A 14769-nucleotide genomic window follows, 5' to 3' on the forward strand; every position below is an offset into this window, starting at 1 on the left:
TCCCATAAAATGAACTATGCAATAACTGATCTCTGATCCTGCAAACACTAATATCCGAAGATAAATCTGTTTGTCATTTGTGTGCGTGAGTCTAGGTAAATAAGAGCAGAGGACACATCCTGAGCCACTGAGTTCTGTACTTTATATGCCTGTGCATTTACATTAGTCAATCTGAAAAGCATCTAGATTTTAAAATCAACGGCCTTTGTTGTCTCTGCTAATTTGATCAGAAAATTGTTTCAGAACCTACTTGTTCAGACATGAATCTTATAATTTACCCTTAAAATTATTCCTGTGTAGTTGATAAATATTTGTTGTCATGCAAGTATTGATAAACTCATGCTGGCGTTTGAAAGAAAAAGTCTTGGTTTGTACTGCTCAAGGAGTATTTATTTGTTCTGTTCTTTCTATGATTCTAAACACGAAAATATTTAAATACAGGATAGTTTTCCTAGATATATAGACACTACAGCACTCTCTAAGTGTATTTATTTTCAGTATTTCTTGTAATGCATTCAGTGACACACAGAACTGCTTGCAAAGGAAATCTGGTAATAATTTGGAAATATAGGGACAAAAGAAACATTGAAATGCAAATTAGCACGCCAAACAAAAATTTCATTTATGATAAAGTGATGCTTACAAACCATTAAGCTTTGTAATACTTTAGTGTCTGAGTGTATCGTACTCAGAATTATATTTTATTAATTTAAGGCCATATGGAGGACATATTTATTTAGACGCAGGTTCAACAGTATATTTTGCCCAAAGATTGCAGAAAAGCAAATGTAATCCCCTGTCTTCAAGAATGGCGAGAAGGAGGACTCAGGGAACTACAGGTTGGTTAGCCACACCTTGAGCCAGAGGAAGGTGATAAAGCAGCTAGTCCTGAAAAACATTTCCAGGCACATTAAGAAGGGGAAAATCATCAGTCAGCAAGGATTCACTAAATGAAAGTCATGCTTCACCAACTTAACAAACTTGTATGATGGAGTGATTGATTTGGTAGATGAGGGGAGAACAGTGAATACTGTCTACCAGGACTTCAGTTAGGCCTTTGACACTGTCCAATAAAATCCTCATAAAGAAGTTGTTCATGTATAGGCTGAATGAGCAGACTGTGAGATGGATTGAAATGTGGCATAATGGCTAGACCCAGAGGGTGGTGATTGGTAGTGCAAAGAACAGTTGGACACCAGATACTCATCGTGTACATCAGAGGTCAATACTGGGTCCCATCCTGTTGAAGATCTTTATTAATGATCTTGTTATATGATATCCCCATGGCATCTTTAAAAAAACTCAAAACCTTTTAATCTGCCTGTAAAAGCTTGTAATGTATAGATCAGCCTTGCATCTCTTTGCCTTATCTCCATGTACAGAAAAGGATAATTTGTCCCCTTTAAGCTGTTCCCTACAACCTGATGCTCTCCTAATCACCCCCTGAAACACTGCTCTGTTTATCCTCTGTTACAGAAACAGGTGCAAGGGATTTTACTAATGCAATACCTTCTTAAGTGGTTTAGTTTTATCCTTTTCTATTGATCAAATGGTTTAAATCCATTAAGAGGGTGCGAACAAACAGTTTATTCTTTGCTTAATAGAATCCACTCCATAAAAGATAGGTCATTGTATTCTGTCCTCTTCCAGACCTTTATTTTTTTTTTTTTCTGTAAAACCAGAGACCAACAGCAGATTACAGAACACCAAGCTGTTATATAATTTTGGTTGACTAGTTTGTTTGTCTGTTAATCTTTAAGTCATTTATTCAGATTTTTAAAATTCACATATTACATTTTTGTACTAATCTTAATTTTCAAAATACAACTATATACTCAAAGCCTACTGGGCTTTTCATATGGTCTATATGTTATACTGGATCCTTATGTTTACAGACAGTTATGCAACAGTGATGACATTTACAGCAATCCTATGACAGCGCTTTTCAAATACATAGCATCTTCTATATGAGGATATTAAGGATCATCTGGATGATGGGGCAGAGTGTACCTTCAGCAAGTTTTCTGATGACACCAAACTGAGAGGAGTGGCTGATACACCAGAGGGTTGTGTTGCCAGCCACAGGGACTTTGACAGGCTGGAGAAATGGGCCGACAGGAACTTCATGCAGTTCAACAACAAAAAGTGCAAAGTCCTACACCTGGGGAGGATCAACCCCAGGCACCAGTACAGGCTGGGGGCCACCAGCTGGAAAGCAGCTTGGCAGAAAAGGACCTGAGGGTCCTGCTGGACACCAAGTTGAACGTGAGCCAGCAGTGTGTCCTTGTGGCAAAGAAGGCTGATGGTGTCCTGGGCTGCAACAGGAGGAGTGTTGCCAGCAGGCTGAAGGAGGTGATCCTTCCCCTCTGCTCAGCACTGGTGAGGACACACCTGGAGTCCCGTGTCCAGTTCTGGGCTCCCCAGTACAAGAGAGACTTAGACATACAAGAGGTCATCCAGAGAAGGGCCATGAAGATGATGGTGAAGGGACTGGAGCATTTCCTCTATGAAGAAAGACTGAGAGATCTGGGACTCTTCAGCCTGCAGAATCTAAGGTCCAGTGGGATCTTATTAATGTTTTCAGTGCTGCCCAGTGACAGCACCAGAGTCAATGGGCACAACCTGAAACACAAACAGTTCCATGTGAACATCAGAAAACACTTTTGACTGTGAGGGTGCCTGAGCACTGTCTTTCTTTGGAGATATTCAAAAAGCCATCTGGTCATGGCCCTGGACAACAGTCTCTATGTGGCCTTGCTCGAGCAGCAGGGACTGGATCAGATGACCTCCAGAGGTCCCCTCCAACCTTAACTTTTTTAATGATTCTGTGATTCTGTGAAGGAGTTATGAAATTCAGTTTTAGGTAATCTGAACATGTATTACTAATCATTTTTTGGAGAAAGCTCAGAGGTCCCATTTGTTTAAGATAATACTGATTTTTGACAATCTGAGGAAGTCTTTAATTCATACTTTCCACATGAGTTATGATACCTAGCAGAGTCAATCTAAACTTATAGTATGTATTGCCTTAGAAAGAAATGCAACGATAGCTTCCTGCCATGAGATTTTCAGCAGCTAAAGTAAACAAGCATTGTAAGAGATGGCAGTAAACAAGACAGGAGTAATTTTTCTTTGACTTTTTAATACCAATAAATAAAAGTAATGAGGTTTTGAATAGTATCTAAGCGTTTACATGTTTAGCCATGGAAAACACCAAGTCTTTATGACAACGACATTGGAACCAGCAAAGCACACTGTCTCCACTAACATGACGTCAAGGATGCAAGCTGGTTCACCTCCTTCCTTGGTGACTGTCAAAGATGAATGTGCATATATATGTGCAAAGGAAGAGTTTTAGAACAGTCCAAGCTGTCCTAATGAAAAGCAATATTCAATAGCAAAAAAAAAAAAAATGTACTGGTGTGTTATTTACACATTCAGTGGAGATGTATGAGGGTGTGTGGTTGTTTGTATAACAGAGATACATCTATTAAAGTTAAAACAGTCTGCATACATAATAGTAGGGTAATAGTTCTACCATGAAACATCTATGGTTTGAAAGCTAACTATTTTTTTTTTTTAATATAAACTCACTGTGTAGAGGGGAAAATCTTGTTCTTTATCCAAGTTGCATATTTATCTAAGTTTTCCAGGAGTTTTAAAATTCTGTTTGTTCTAGAAGGTATTTAATGTCCTCTGGATTACATTACATTACTCACGAAAAATGTAGTTTTTCTACTGAAAGAGCAGTACTCCCTTCCTGTAGGACAAGAGGAAGTTTGCAGTCTGTTGCACTTTAGCACATGCTCTCAATGAGGTTATTATGCTGCTATTGGCTCTGAGACAGACTGAAACCTGGCTAGGCATGGAACAGTCCACTTTAACGTGGGTTGTGGAGCTAGATTTCTGAAAGATAATTTGGTGGTATTTTATGTCCCTGCTGTCTGCAGGAGCTCTGTTCTTTCTTTAAAATCCTCTCAGCATTTTGCAGTCTTATAGAAGAAATAGCCATTTATTTATACAGGTGTTCTCAATACCAGAGTATAGAATGGCCTATAAGTACAGACAGAAAAAACTGAGTAAGATGACAGACAGAGGTATTATAGATGTGTTCTTCTTCCCCCTCCCCGCTTCCATCTTCTCACCTTGCAGTCTGGTTAATGTCAGTGTGAGCTGACAACACACAAGTGACACATACTAACTGCAATGGAGCCTGTCACATGCCAGCTGACTGCCGTTTGTGCCAGCTCCCACTGAAGGCAGTGGAAAGACTCCTCCCAGCTTATTTCTCTTTAAAGTCTGGGTTTTCTGTCCTGTGAGGATTCATGTACTTAAAGCAAAGTCCAAAAAGTTCCAAATGAATGTCTTACGAGGACACTGCAAATCTGAGTCATTAATAGACACAGAATAAAATGTGAAGGTTTATGTGTAGAGCAGCTAGTGAAAAGGATTATGGAGGAAGTGCAGGGATTTTTTTCTCTCTATGTACTTCTTCTAGGTTTCCACTTTTTATTCCTGCAGGAATTTTGTAGGGTGCTGACAATGCAGTGCTGGTGAAACGATATGAAATCTTTTTTTGCTAATGCAGGAATCAAGCATTGTATCAGCTCTTTTTTATTAGGTGTCAAGGGTGTTTGTTTATGCTCCCAACTACTAGAATTGGAGGGGTTATTGTCTAGTGTAATTGCAGACTTCCTCCATTCTGTTATTGCTGCCAGTTTCTACTGAGCCAAATCAATCCTGACAGCTGGCCAGATGCTGCTTGTGCCAGTCAGCAGGACTGTGGTCTCAAAAGAGCATCTAGTTATCAGGAAATTTTGCATCAAACTATAGAGACAATCTTGTTTTCTGAAAATACTATCATAAACACTGAAGAAAATGTATTTAGTGACTTAATACATCTTTTTTAAAGGAGAGGGTGAGCACTTGACTGTTTCACTACAAATTCTGTTTATATAGGGTTAGTAGAGACTTTTTTTTATTAGATAAACTGTATATATCATATCTTTATTACAGTCTGTGCAGCCCACAGACTCAAGAGCAGCTGTTGGGAGTGTAAACCAACATTACAGAATACGTTTTTCCTAGTATTTGTTTAGTGATGTCACAACATTTATTTTAATTTGAATGGTCTTTGGGGCATCAACTATTTGGCTGCTTTAAATATTTTTTTTCTACTACAATATAATTACCAAATAATAGGGTGTTTGGGTTTTTTACTGATCAAAGCAGTTAGAACAGTACACTTTCCATAGAAGACATCACTGTTATCATGCAGTTTCTTTAGATAAAGCTGGATTTGATTTCTTACAGTTTATTTTCACATTGTTCAGAAAACTTTTTAAGGGAACAATGAAGAATGACTCAGGGAAAAGAAATCCTTGTTTTTCAACACTACTTTCACTGCTTCTGCTTGATGGAGTGCTTATATATTTCTGAACACAGTAAAAATGATAAGTATGGATAGGCTGCTATTTTTTCATTTAATCTTTTTCTTTCCTCAATGGAAAGGATTGGGATAATTATCTGAAAATATCTTTATTCATCTAAAGAGCAAAGAAGAGGGAATAAAAGTTCCATACTTGACGATGGCTACTGATGTAGTTACAATCAAGGCTATTTTTTTTTCCTATCATATTGGTCCTTAAGTATACATACTTTGAATGCCTCTGAATATGCTGAAACACATTTACACGAGGTTCTTGCAAAACTGAAAAGCAGGTACAACTATCGAAACCCTACTAAGCCCTCAAAGAGGACCCCAACTGCCTGCTTGTATTCAATTGTTCTAACAATACCACATAAAATGACTTTTTCTGTTGTTGTTTTCTATCATGAGAACAATAAAATAAATATATTGTTTATATATGAATTCCAGCATCTGAACTCCACATGTTGGATGTAGTTGTTTCTACTCTGATGAGAATATTTCTATTGGGGAAAAAATGATTCTACAAAGTCAGAGTATTTCTGGTGGAATTGCTTATTGAATTAGCATAATACTTCTGTGAACAAAGGTATTTACAAATTGCAGCATCTTCCTATGGAAGCTTTAGGTTTTCAGCTTTTACCTCTATTGGACTTTCTTGCTTTGGCATTATAAAAAAATCCTTTAGAGTCACTATACTAAAGAAACAACCATACAGTTCATATACATGGTGCAATTCAGGTCAAAGTAGTGGTGAGGGAAAAGGGGTAAGCCAGGGAATTAAAACTCTTCCTTCTCACTGTTTTTAAAAATAAGTGCAAATGCTACTGGATAAAACCAGGATTTTTTTCATCACCTTAGTCCTAAGTTTTTTCAACTTATTTTTACTATATTCAAAAGACAGTTGACATCATATGTCCTCATTTTTTTTTTTTGCCTTTTGTCACAGGGCTTATACTGAGAGCATATGTTAACTGAAAATTTTTGAGGTTTGTATTGGTGTTGTAAGTGCTGGCTGGCATTAGATTTTATGTCACTACGGAGTAGATTCCCCACACTCATTGTTTTTTCCAATTAATAGAGTGTCTTGATTTGCAAAGCTTAAATATATCTTGTATTTATATCACTTCAGAAATAGGGGCACAGGAGTAAAGATCCTGTTCACTTAACTTTGTCTTTATTTCTCCATTTTAATTTTCCAACTGAAAGGCTGGAATTTTTACATCTGTTTACCAAGGGCCACACACCATTTAACGCAATAACACCAGCCAAATGAATCTCTCTTAAGTATAATGCTGTTACATATGTCAGAACTGAGCAGCAGTTATTATTACCCTTAGTTTAAAGGTAGTGAAATTAGCTCCTGGGGATACATTCCTGTTAAGCACCAATTAGTGTATAGCTCTTTTATTTGCCATTGCCAGTGCAGTCTAGTGTGACCAGTGGACAGAGGATCAGAAGACCTAAACATCAGCCTAACCTTTCTACCTATTGTGCTGGAAAAAGAAATAGTAATTAACCTCTTTGTATTCCCTCTCTTATTCAGCAAAATGATTCTGAGCTTTTGTGAAAAAAAAAAAAAGCTTCATATGAGGTGCGTATATCCTCATTATCGAGTTATCAGGAGCTATTTCTGCTCAAACATTTAGCCCACAATGTATGTTCTTGTTTGTTTCTTCTATGCCCCAACTCTGCACTACCCTTTCCATTTCACAGGCAGGTTCCCTGCCCATTTTAGGATTAATCTATTCACATTTTTTAGCTCAGGGCCAGCAGCACCAAGAGCATCACCAGCTGATTGAAAAGACTAGAATTCACTGCTCTGGAGACCCTGTTGAGGAAAAAATGTTAGTGGTTTGATGTCACTTTGAGCTGGAGGAAGATCTGTGTGAATCAACTAATAGACAAACCAGCCTGGGGAAAAGGAGCACCTGTGACTTGATCCTGTACTTGAGGAGGCTAGGAAGTATGGGCAGACTTATAGGAATGCTATGCCAGTAGCTGAGAAAGCAAGAAGTGTCTGGGAGGACAGCCTGTAGCCATGAAGAAATCTGAGGGATACTGTGTAAGATGATGAGCAGGTTTCAGTACTATTATAACCAGCTGACTGTGACTGACATTTCTTTCCACCTTCTTAACTATTTTCCAGGTCTCTTCTCACAATCTCCACTAATCATAGCCATTTTGAAGAGTGTGTTCAGTGAGGTGGTTGGACTTTCTACATGTATTTCTGTCTCTGTTTTTGTCAGGGTTGTCTGATTCTGGAAGAGCATCATGCTTTCCCCCTTTCTTATTCAGCTGACTGGACTTAGTGTGAAGGCGTGTTTCTCTGCAGCTATCAAAAATGCTTTGTATAGCATAATACAGGCCTGCTAATTTTCTTTCTACTTGTGCCTTTGCCTGCCTTCTAGAAGTTCAGTAACAATCTGCTTCACACAGCATTGTCAACAATGAAGTAGCATGCACAGAGCTTTGCTGAGGATAGTAACATGTTACTACTGTGCACTTTTAGCATCTGCATAAAACTTCTTACCTACAGATATTACCTATATTTTGTATGATAAAAGAAAGTGACATACAGAAAGACCTAGAACAATTCTCTGACAAATCACAGTAAAAAAATCCACCACCAAAAAAAAAAGGTTTTCCTGTCTGCAGGGCAAAGAACTTTCCTAAATAGCATAAATTGATGTATAAATTACCAGTATGATGTATTTTGAGATGAGTCACTACATATAATACAAGGTTTAACTTATTCATCTTGGTGTTCATTTCCCTAAAAGTAGGTTTACTTAGAAAATCAGCTTATTTCAACTCAGCTACCAGTTGAATGGCTGGTGAAAATGTAGAAAAGTTGAAACAAGTGAGTTTATGAACAGTAAGCTTTATTTTAGTTGTTTTTTTTTTTTTTTTCAAACACTGTCCTGGGTTGAGTGAGTGATGGGGTTTTTGTTTGGTGGCGGGGGAGGGGGCTGCGGGGGCAGCCCCCTGTGAGAAGCTTCTCGAAGCTCCCCCAGCTCCAAGTCAGCTCCACCTCTGCACCAAAACTGAGCCCATCCGCTGCGCCTCTGTGATAACATATTTAAGAAGGGACATGGTGACGGGCAGTCGGACTTGTTCAGCAGCTGCATGAACACCAAGGTCAGTGGAGGAACGGAGGAAGAAAGGAGGGGGAAGGTGTGCTGGAGCAGAGACCCCCCTGTATCCTGTGGTGAGACGGCAGGGCGGCCCCCCCTGCCACCCATGAAGGTCTATGGTGGAGCAGACATTGATTTGTGGCCTGTGTTTGTTTTCACCTGGCTGAGAAAAGTGCTGTGCCCGAAGAAGGCCGGGATCTTGTGGGAAAAAGTAGACCCTGATGCTGTAATTCAGCGCTGGGAGGATTGCAGCATGCGGGGGTGTCCCATGCCGGAGCAGCTTGGGAAGGGCTGCAGCCGTGGGAGAGAGAGACTCCTGTGGAGGACTGTCTTCTGGGAGAGGGGGACCACGATGGAGCAGGGGAACAAGTTCCAGAAGCTCCCCCCACCGAAGATGGAGGAAGTGGCAGCACTGACTGCACCCCCCATTCCCTGCCCCTGCGCCACTGGGGGAGGAGGTAGAGATATCGGGAGCAGAACTGAGCCCGGGAAGAAGGGAGGGGTGGGGGGAAGGTGTTCTCAAGATGTGGCAACGCTTATCACTGTCCTACTTTGTTACATGTTGCTACTCTCTGTAATAAATGTATGGGTTTTTTCCTTCCCCTAACGAGTCTGCCTTTTGCTTGTGATGATCTGTGGTGGTTGGCTGTTAACCCGGATCAAACCACTACAAACACCAATCCAGATTCTACTAGAGTGATTGTTGACACATCATGATCTTTATATGTGCATTCTTGTATTGAGTTACAACTCATGAGAGAATTTAAAATGACAGAAGAATAAAGATGCTTTATTAGTAGTAAATACAGCATTTAAAAGCTGCTGTCTGTTCAACTGACAAGTGAAATATTTCTGAAATACATGATTTCATATAGAAATGTTTGTTGTTTATATGTCTTGAATGATTTTATATTCAGTCCTTACGCTATTTCATGAGCTTAATGCTATACATACATTTATTAATTAACCATCAATGTTGATTTTATTTCTGCCTTAAGATAAAAGAAATCTTGTAGAAAATATTGTGGAAAATATAGCAAAAACATAGATGAATAGGCAGAAGCTAAATTAGTATAAATATTTTTTTAAAATAAACTAACCCTTTCCAGTTGATTTCTGTGTTTAATAAACTTATAAAATTTAAAGTCATGGTTTATAAAACTAATTAGTTACCGTCCTACTTACTTTTGTATGCATCATTTTGTATTAGCATAAAATCCTTGGTTGTTTTTAATCTCAAAATTTAATTTATCTTTAAAATTAAGATTTGTTGGCTGAAAAAAGAAAATAAAACTATGTGACTTGAAGTCTCACCTCCAATGTACACAAAATATTGCATTGCAATTAATGTTGATTGACTGCCATAGATGAGAAGGTTTGTCATTCTGTAACTGAGGGAAAGAAAATGCTGGACATAGAGAAGATTGCTGATGGGAACCCGAATTCTTGTTACTGAATCTCTCTTTTATATGTCTTGCTGGCTTATGTCCACCTCTCATCTATTTTTTATTGAAGATTTTCTTAGGTTGTGGCTTCTCAGCAAGGAATTCAATTATGGGACTGAAAAAAAATTCAACACAGAAACTGTCAACACAATCACATGGCTGTAATCAGATTGCTGAAGTGACTCCTTAAGCATCATAGCCCCCATATAGAAGAATATAACAGAGCACAGGGATGAAAAGCTGTTATCGTGATATGGTTAATGCAAAGAAAGAGGCACCTCTAAACCGTGGTTTGCTTGTGTATGGCTACCATGAATTTACTAACAGCAAACAGTAAGAATGGGAGCATGTCTAACTGGGGGGTGGCCTGAGGTCTTCAGGTTGTGTGTAGTCATCTGTCTGAGGCCCATGGAGTTGAAGACAAGTCTTCAGCTTATCTGATGGAGACAGAAGTGAAAATCTCTCCTCATGCCAAACTGCTATGGTGAGAACATTAATTCAGGAAGGGGAGACTGGATGGTTGAGTTTCCCAGAGGGGAGCTGCAACTGTTGCTGGGGCGGCAGCTGAGTTACAGTGAAGAACTCAAAAGATATGGAAGCAAAAATGGAGAATAAGAGCAGTGGTCAGACAGTATTTGCGCTGCAGCACCTACAAGTCAAGCTGTGTTTCTTCCCATGATACTACATCTATTCTGGACCATAGCTTATTTCTCTTTTCCCTACTTTTTTTATGAAGTATGGAAGGAAAAATAGCTTTAGTCCAGCTCACTGAAGCAAGTTCAAAACCAGGAATGCTTTGAATTTTATGTCTCTATTGTAGCAAATGTTTTCAGATATATTTCTGTCAATGAGCTATTTCATATAAATCAAGCAAGAAGTGTGTTTCCAATTCATATTCAGATATGTTAACACATCAGATCTCAAGATTTATAGTCATCAGAGAACAGAAATATTCCATAAGATTTACCTAATCTATCCAAAATAACTTAGAAACTTGTTGAAATTCCCACAAATGACAGAGCAAGAATTAAAGGTTCTAAATTCTTTGGGTAATGATTTCTGATAATTTTTATCTTAAAAAATCACAGATGATTCAAGCAGCAAAATGGTGACATTTGCTTAAAACTTTTTGGGAATTACTTTTCTGTCCTAACTTAATATGTCATTTGATTAAAATCATATGTTCCCAGACTGCTAAAACGAGAACTTTATTGTTAGGAAAAGGAAACCTAAGAAACCACACTGTTTTAATACAATCTCTTGCTAATTTTTTTCAGTAAGTACATTTGGCTTTGAAGAATTAAATTTTACCAGTTTTCAGAGGCTTTCAATTTATGTTTCAATTAATTTCACCTAACTTTAGATGTTTAGATTGGTCACCCTAAGCTTCTACAGCCAGTGGAAAGAGCAATTCCAAAGAGTCTAAGACCTCTAACCTATCTCATGCATGCTTCTTAAGATGAGATGAATTGTCTTGGGAGACACTTTTCTCTACACTGAGATAAAGGCCTCTATAAGCCTCAACAGATTGTCTCAGATATCTAATTTGTAGACATCTGAGTTAAATTTGATCCTCAGCTGCCGTTTAAACTAATTCCTGTGAAAGTAATGAAAGAATTTTTTTTTTTTTTTTTTTCTGTTCTGCGGGAACACTTAACATGGTCTCAGTTGTTTTACAAGGCAAGAGTAGGATGAGTAATATCCATATTGTGTTTGATTCTCCTTCCCTTTCCCTATTCCCATAATAGATAAGATATAAACTTATTTTTCTTGCCCACTCTTTTAGGAGAGTTCATCTACATTCAAATGTATGATCAGTTTTCATACTGTTGCAATAGACGTAGTTCCTGCAGTGTGTCTTTCATAAAGCTTGATCAGAAGCTGGGCCATTCAGGAGTGCCAGGTAGGAGGACAAATGTATAGTCCAAAGTCTATATATATTCAACCCTAAATCATTGGAGAGAGACAACTTCAGGAAACTATGAAAGACAAAAAGCTATCTTTCATTCCTTAAGGTAGATCTGGTCTAAAGCCTTATGATGCTATACTGAATCTTTTAATATGAGTTTAATTACAATTCAGACATAATGGAAGAATACTCATTGAACTGGAACTCAGCTTCCATTTTCCTGCACAGCAAGAACTCACAGACAAGATAAAAGGCCTGAAGTATAAATTTATCTTAACTAAAAACACTGTTTGACTTTATTAGTGTTTAGTCCTCATTTTATTTGTTATAGCCTTTTCTACCATAATTGAAAAAGTAATAAACATTAAGGAATAAATTGACTCTTTTTCTTATGAAAAAGGGATGGAGCTTTTCTTCAAGGATCTCCTGCTGCCTTTAAACACTGAGTACTATCGCTACTGAGCTTGTTACAGTTGTTGAAATAAGCATGATCTCTGAATTGAAACATCAGCCTCCAAGCAGTTGGAACTCCTTGTTCATGTCAATACTATATCTATTTATTGTACGTACAATTAAGAGACTAAATTAGACAAGACAAGACCCAATTTCCTGTTTTCCAAAAGTTTAATATATTGCAAGACCATAAGGGTAAATGACAGCCCTTAATGCCAGAACATGTTTTCCAATGCCTCTGCTGCTATACATCTACTGTAGATAGATTTATGTTCTAATTTGAAATAGTGACAGAGGCTGATTTTTTATAGACATAATTAAAGAAAGTGTTCATGAAGGTTTGTAAATCCACAGACATTTCACAGTATATAACTTTATTTTTTCAACAGCAGGAACCCAAATTATCCAACAATAGTTTATGGAATAGGGTTTGACCCACACTGGACTTAGATTTTATCAGAAATGCAGCAATGGCTGTCATGAAATTTTACAAGGTAGTCCTTATACTTTGTAATATTAAATAGTCTTTCTGTATATGATTCTTTCATTGTTTTGTTTTCTATGACTGAACCAGTGGCTGTATACATAGCTACATCCATTGTTAGTAAAATGAACAACATAATGCTTCATTACTCTATGTTTATGCAGATGTAGCCTTGCTACTGTCAATGAAATTATATCAGTATAAATCTGGTTATCACCAGCATGAATTATGCTTACATTTACAATTTAGATCTTATGGGATAGTATTCATAATGGAAAATGTATTATCTCCTATTAATGGTAAGATTCTGTGTACATGTATTGAACTGATTTTAGTTCTGGCTAGCAATACTTAAGATTAACTGAGTACTCTCTAAAGTTTTGTTTGTCTGCTTGTTTTAAATTTTATTATTTAACATCAGCAGACTTATTTTTATAGACTCATTATAGTGAGTTAGTAATTGTTCGTGCTGAGGAGTATATGAAAAGATTAATGGGTTGTGACTCAGTACCTGCTGAGGCTTCAGGCAAAATCATTTATGCATTCTTAACACACTTATCTTTAAATTTACTCCCCAGCAAAAACTATTATCTAAGGTGAAAGTATTCATTGACTTGTAATGGTAATAATTCTATCTGGATTTCCAGGTAATATTATGCATATTATTGGTGTTGAGGACAAGATAAAGGCAGCAAAAAATCAAAATGTGTTGAGGCTAACCATAGAGGTCAATACAAAAGAGACAGTCTTATACAAATACATCAGTGGCAAATGAATTCTTGTGGAGAATGTAGATCTATTAAAAGAATAAAAGAGTGCATCCAATTAAACAAATGGTAATTTTAAAATAGCTGACAGCTTATTTTCATTTGAAAATTCTCTTCAGAAATGAAATAATATGAATAATTATCAAGAAAAAAAAATCCCCATGAAGGTAAGATTGAACATGTGCAAATCAGTCAGCTGAGATGTTGTGCTTCCAGAGATGTTAATGTATCTCTGTAATAGGTCGAAGAGATTTTCAGAGGTATAAAGTACAAATGGTATACTACTCTCTGCAAGTCATCAATAGTCAAGAGACCAATGACTGCATATTTTGGTATACATACTAAACAGTTAGATCTTTTCATCCTACAGAAGAGAAGGCTTGGGAAGATCTTATCACAGTTTTCCAGTACTTTGTACTACAAATAGTAGAGTAGCTACAAAGAGGATGGAGACTGTCTCTTCACAAGAAGGCACATAGAGAGGACAAGGGGTAATGGGTAAAAGTTTTACCTGAAGAGGTTTCATCTTGATATAATATGGACATTTTTTTACAGTGACAACAATCAATCACTCAGACAACTTCCCCAGGGATGCGATGAAGTCCCCATCACTGGATGTTTTCAAGACACAACTGGACAGGACGATAAATAATCTTATTTAGTCCCCCTTTTCCATGGAAGGTTGGACCAGATGATCTTTCAAGGTCTCTTCCAACCAGGGCTGTTCATGATTCTGTGATTCAGAGGAGTCATGGATAATGAAGAGCAGTAGCAACAAACTAAATGCAAACCTAGACAGTCTTCTGTATTCTTTTTAAAAAGAAGCGGACATGGAGGGCAGAGTCTCACAGGATGTGACCTCCATTCCAGCAATACTAGAACCAATGCTCTAGGGCGAGAATCACAGACAGCTCCAAGATAGTTAAGTCTTGATAAGCAAGCAGCATGGAATTATGAAGAGTCATTTCATTTTGCAGACTACATTAGTTTCTTATACAGGATTTGTAAATAAAGCCTTCTTATTTTATAAAATTAGGGTGACCGGCAAAGGTCATAACTGAAACAAAATAAAAAATTCAGTGACACAAGAAGGAAGAGGTGTGAGGTGAGAAATAAGTTGTCTCTTATGTATAGCATAGTAGTTTA

General features: G+C 37.5%; 1 long non-coding RNA gene across 1 annotated transcript; it reads right to left on the minus strand.

Moving 5' to 3' along the window:
- Positions 1 to 2511: 2511 nt before the first annotated feature.
- LOC122154738 lies at positions 2512 to 14007 on the minus strand. Its single transcript, XR_006166794.1, has 3 exons — positions 13992 to 14007; positions 8725 to 8728; positions 2512 to 2541 (listed from the first exon to the last, which is right to left on the minus strand). It is a non-coding gene; the product is annotated as an uncharacterized LOC122154738 (long non-coding RNA).
- Positions 14008 to 14769: the final 762 nt, after the last annotated feature.

The sequence above is a fragment of the Tyto alba genome, unplaced genomic scaffold, assembly GCF_018691265.1.
Source record: "Tyto alba isolate M040663 unplaced genomic scaffold, T.alba_DEE_v4.0 Super-Scaffold_45, whole genome shotgun sequence".
Lineage (NCBI taxonomy): Eukaryota > Metazoa > Chordata > Aves > Strigiformes > Tytonidae > Tyto > Tyto alba.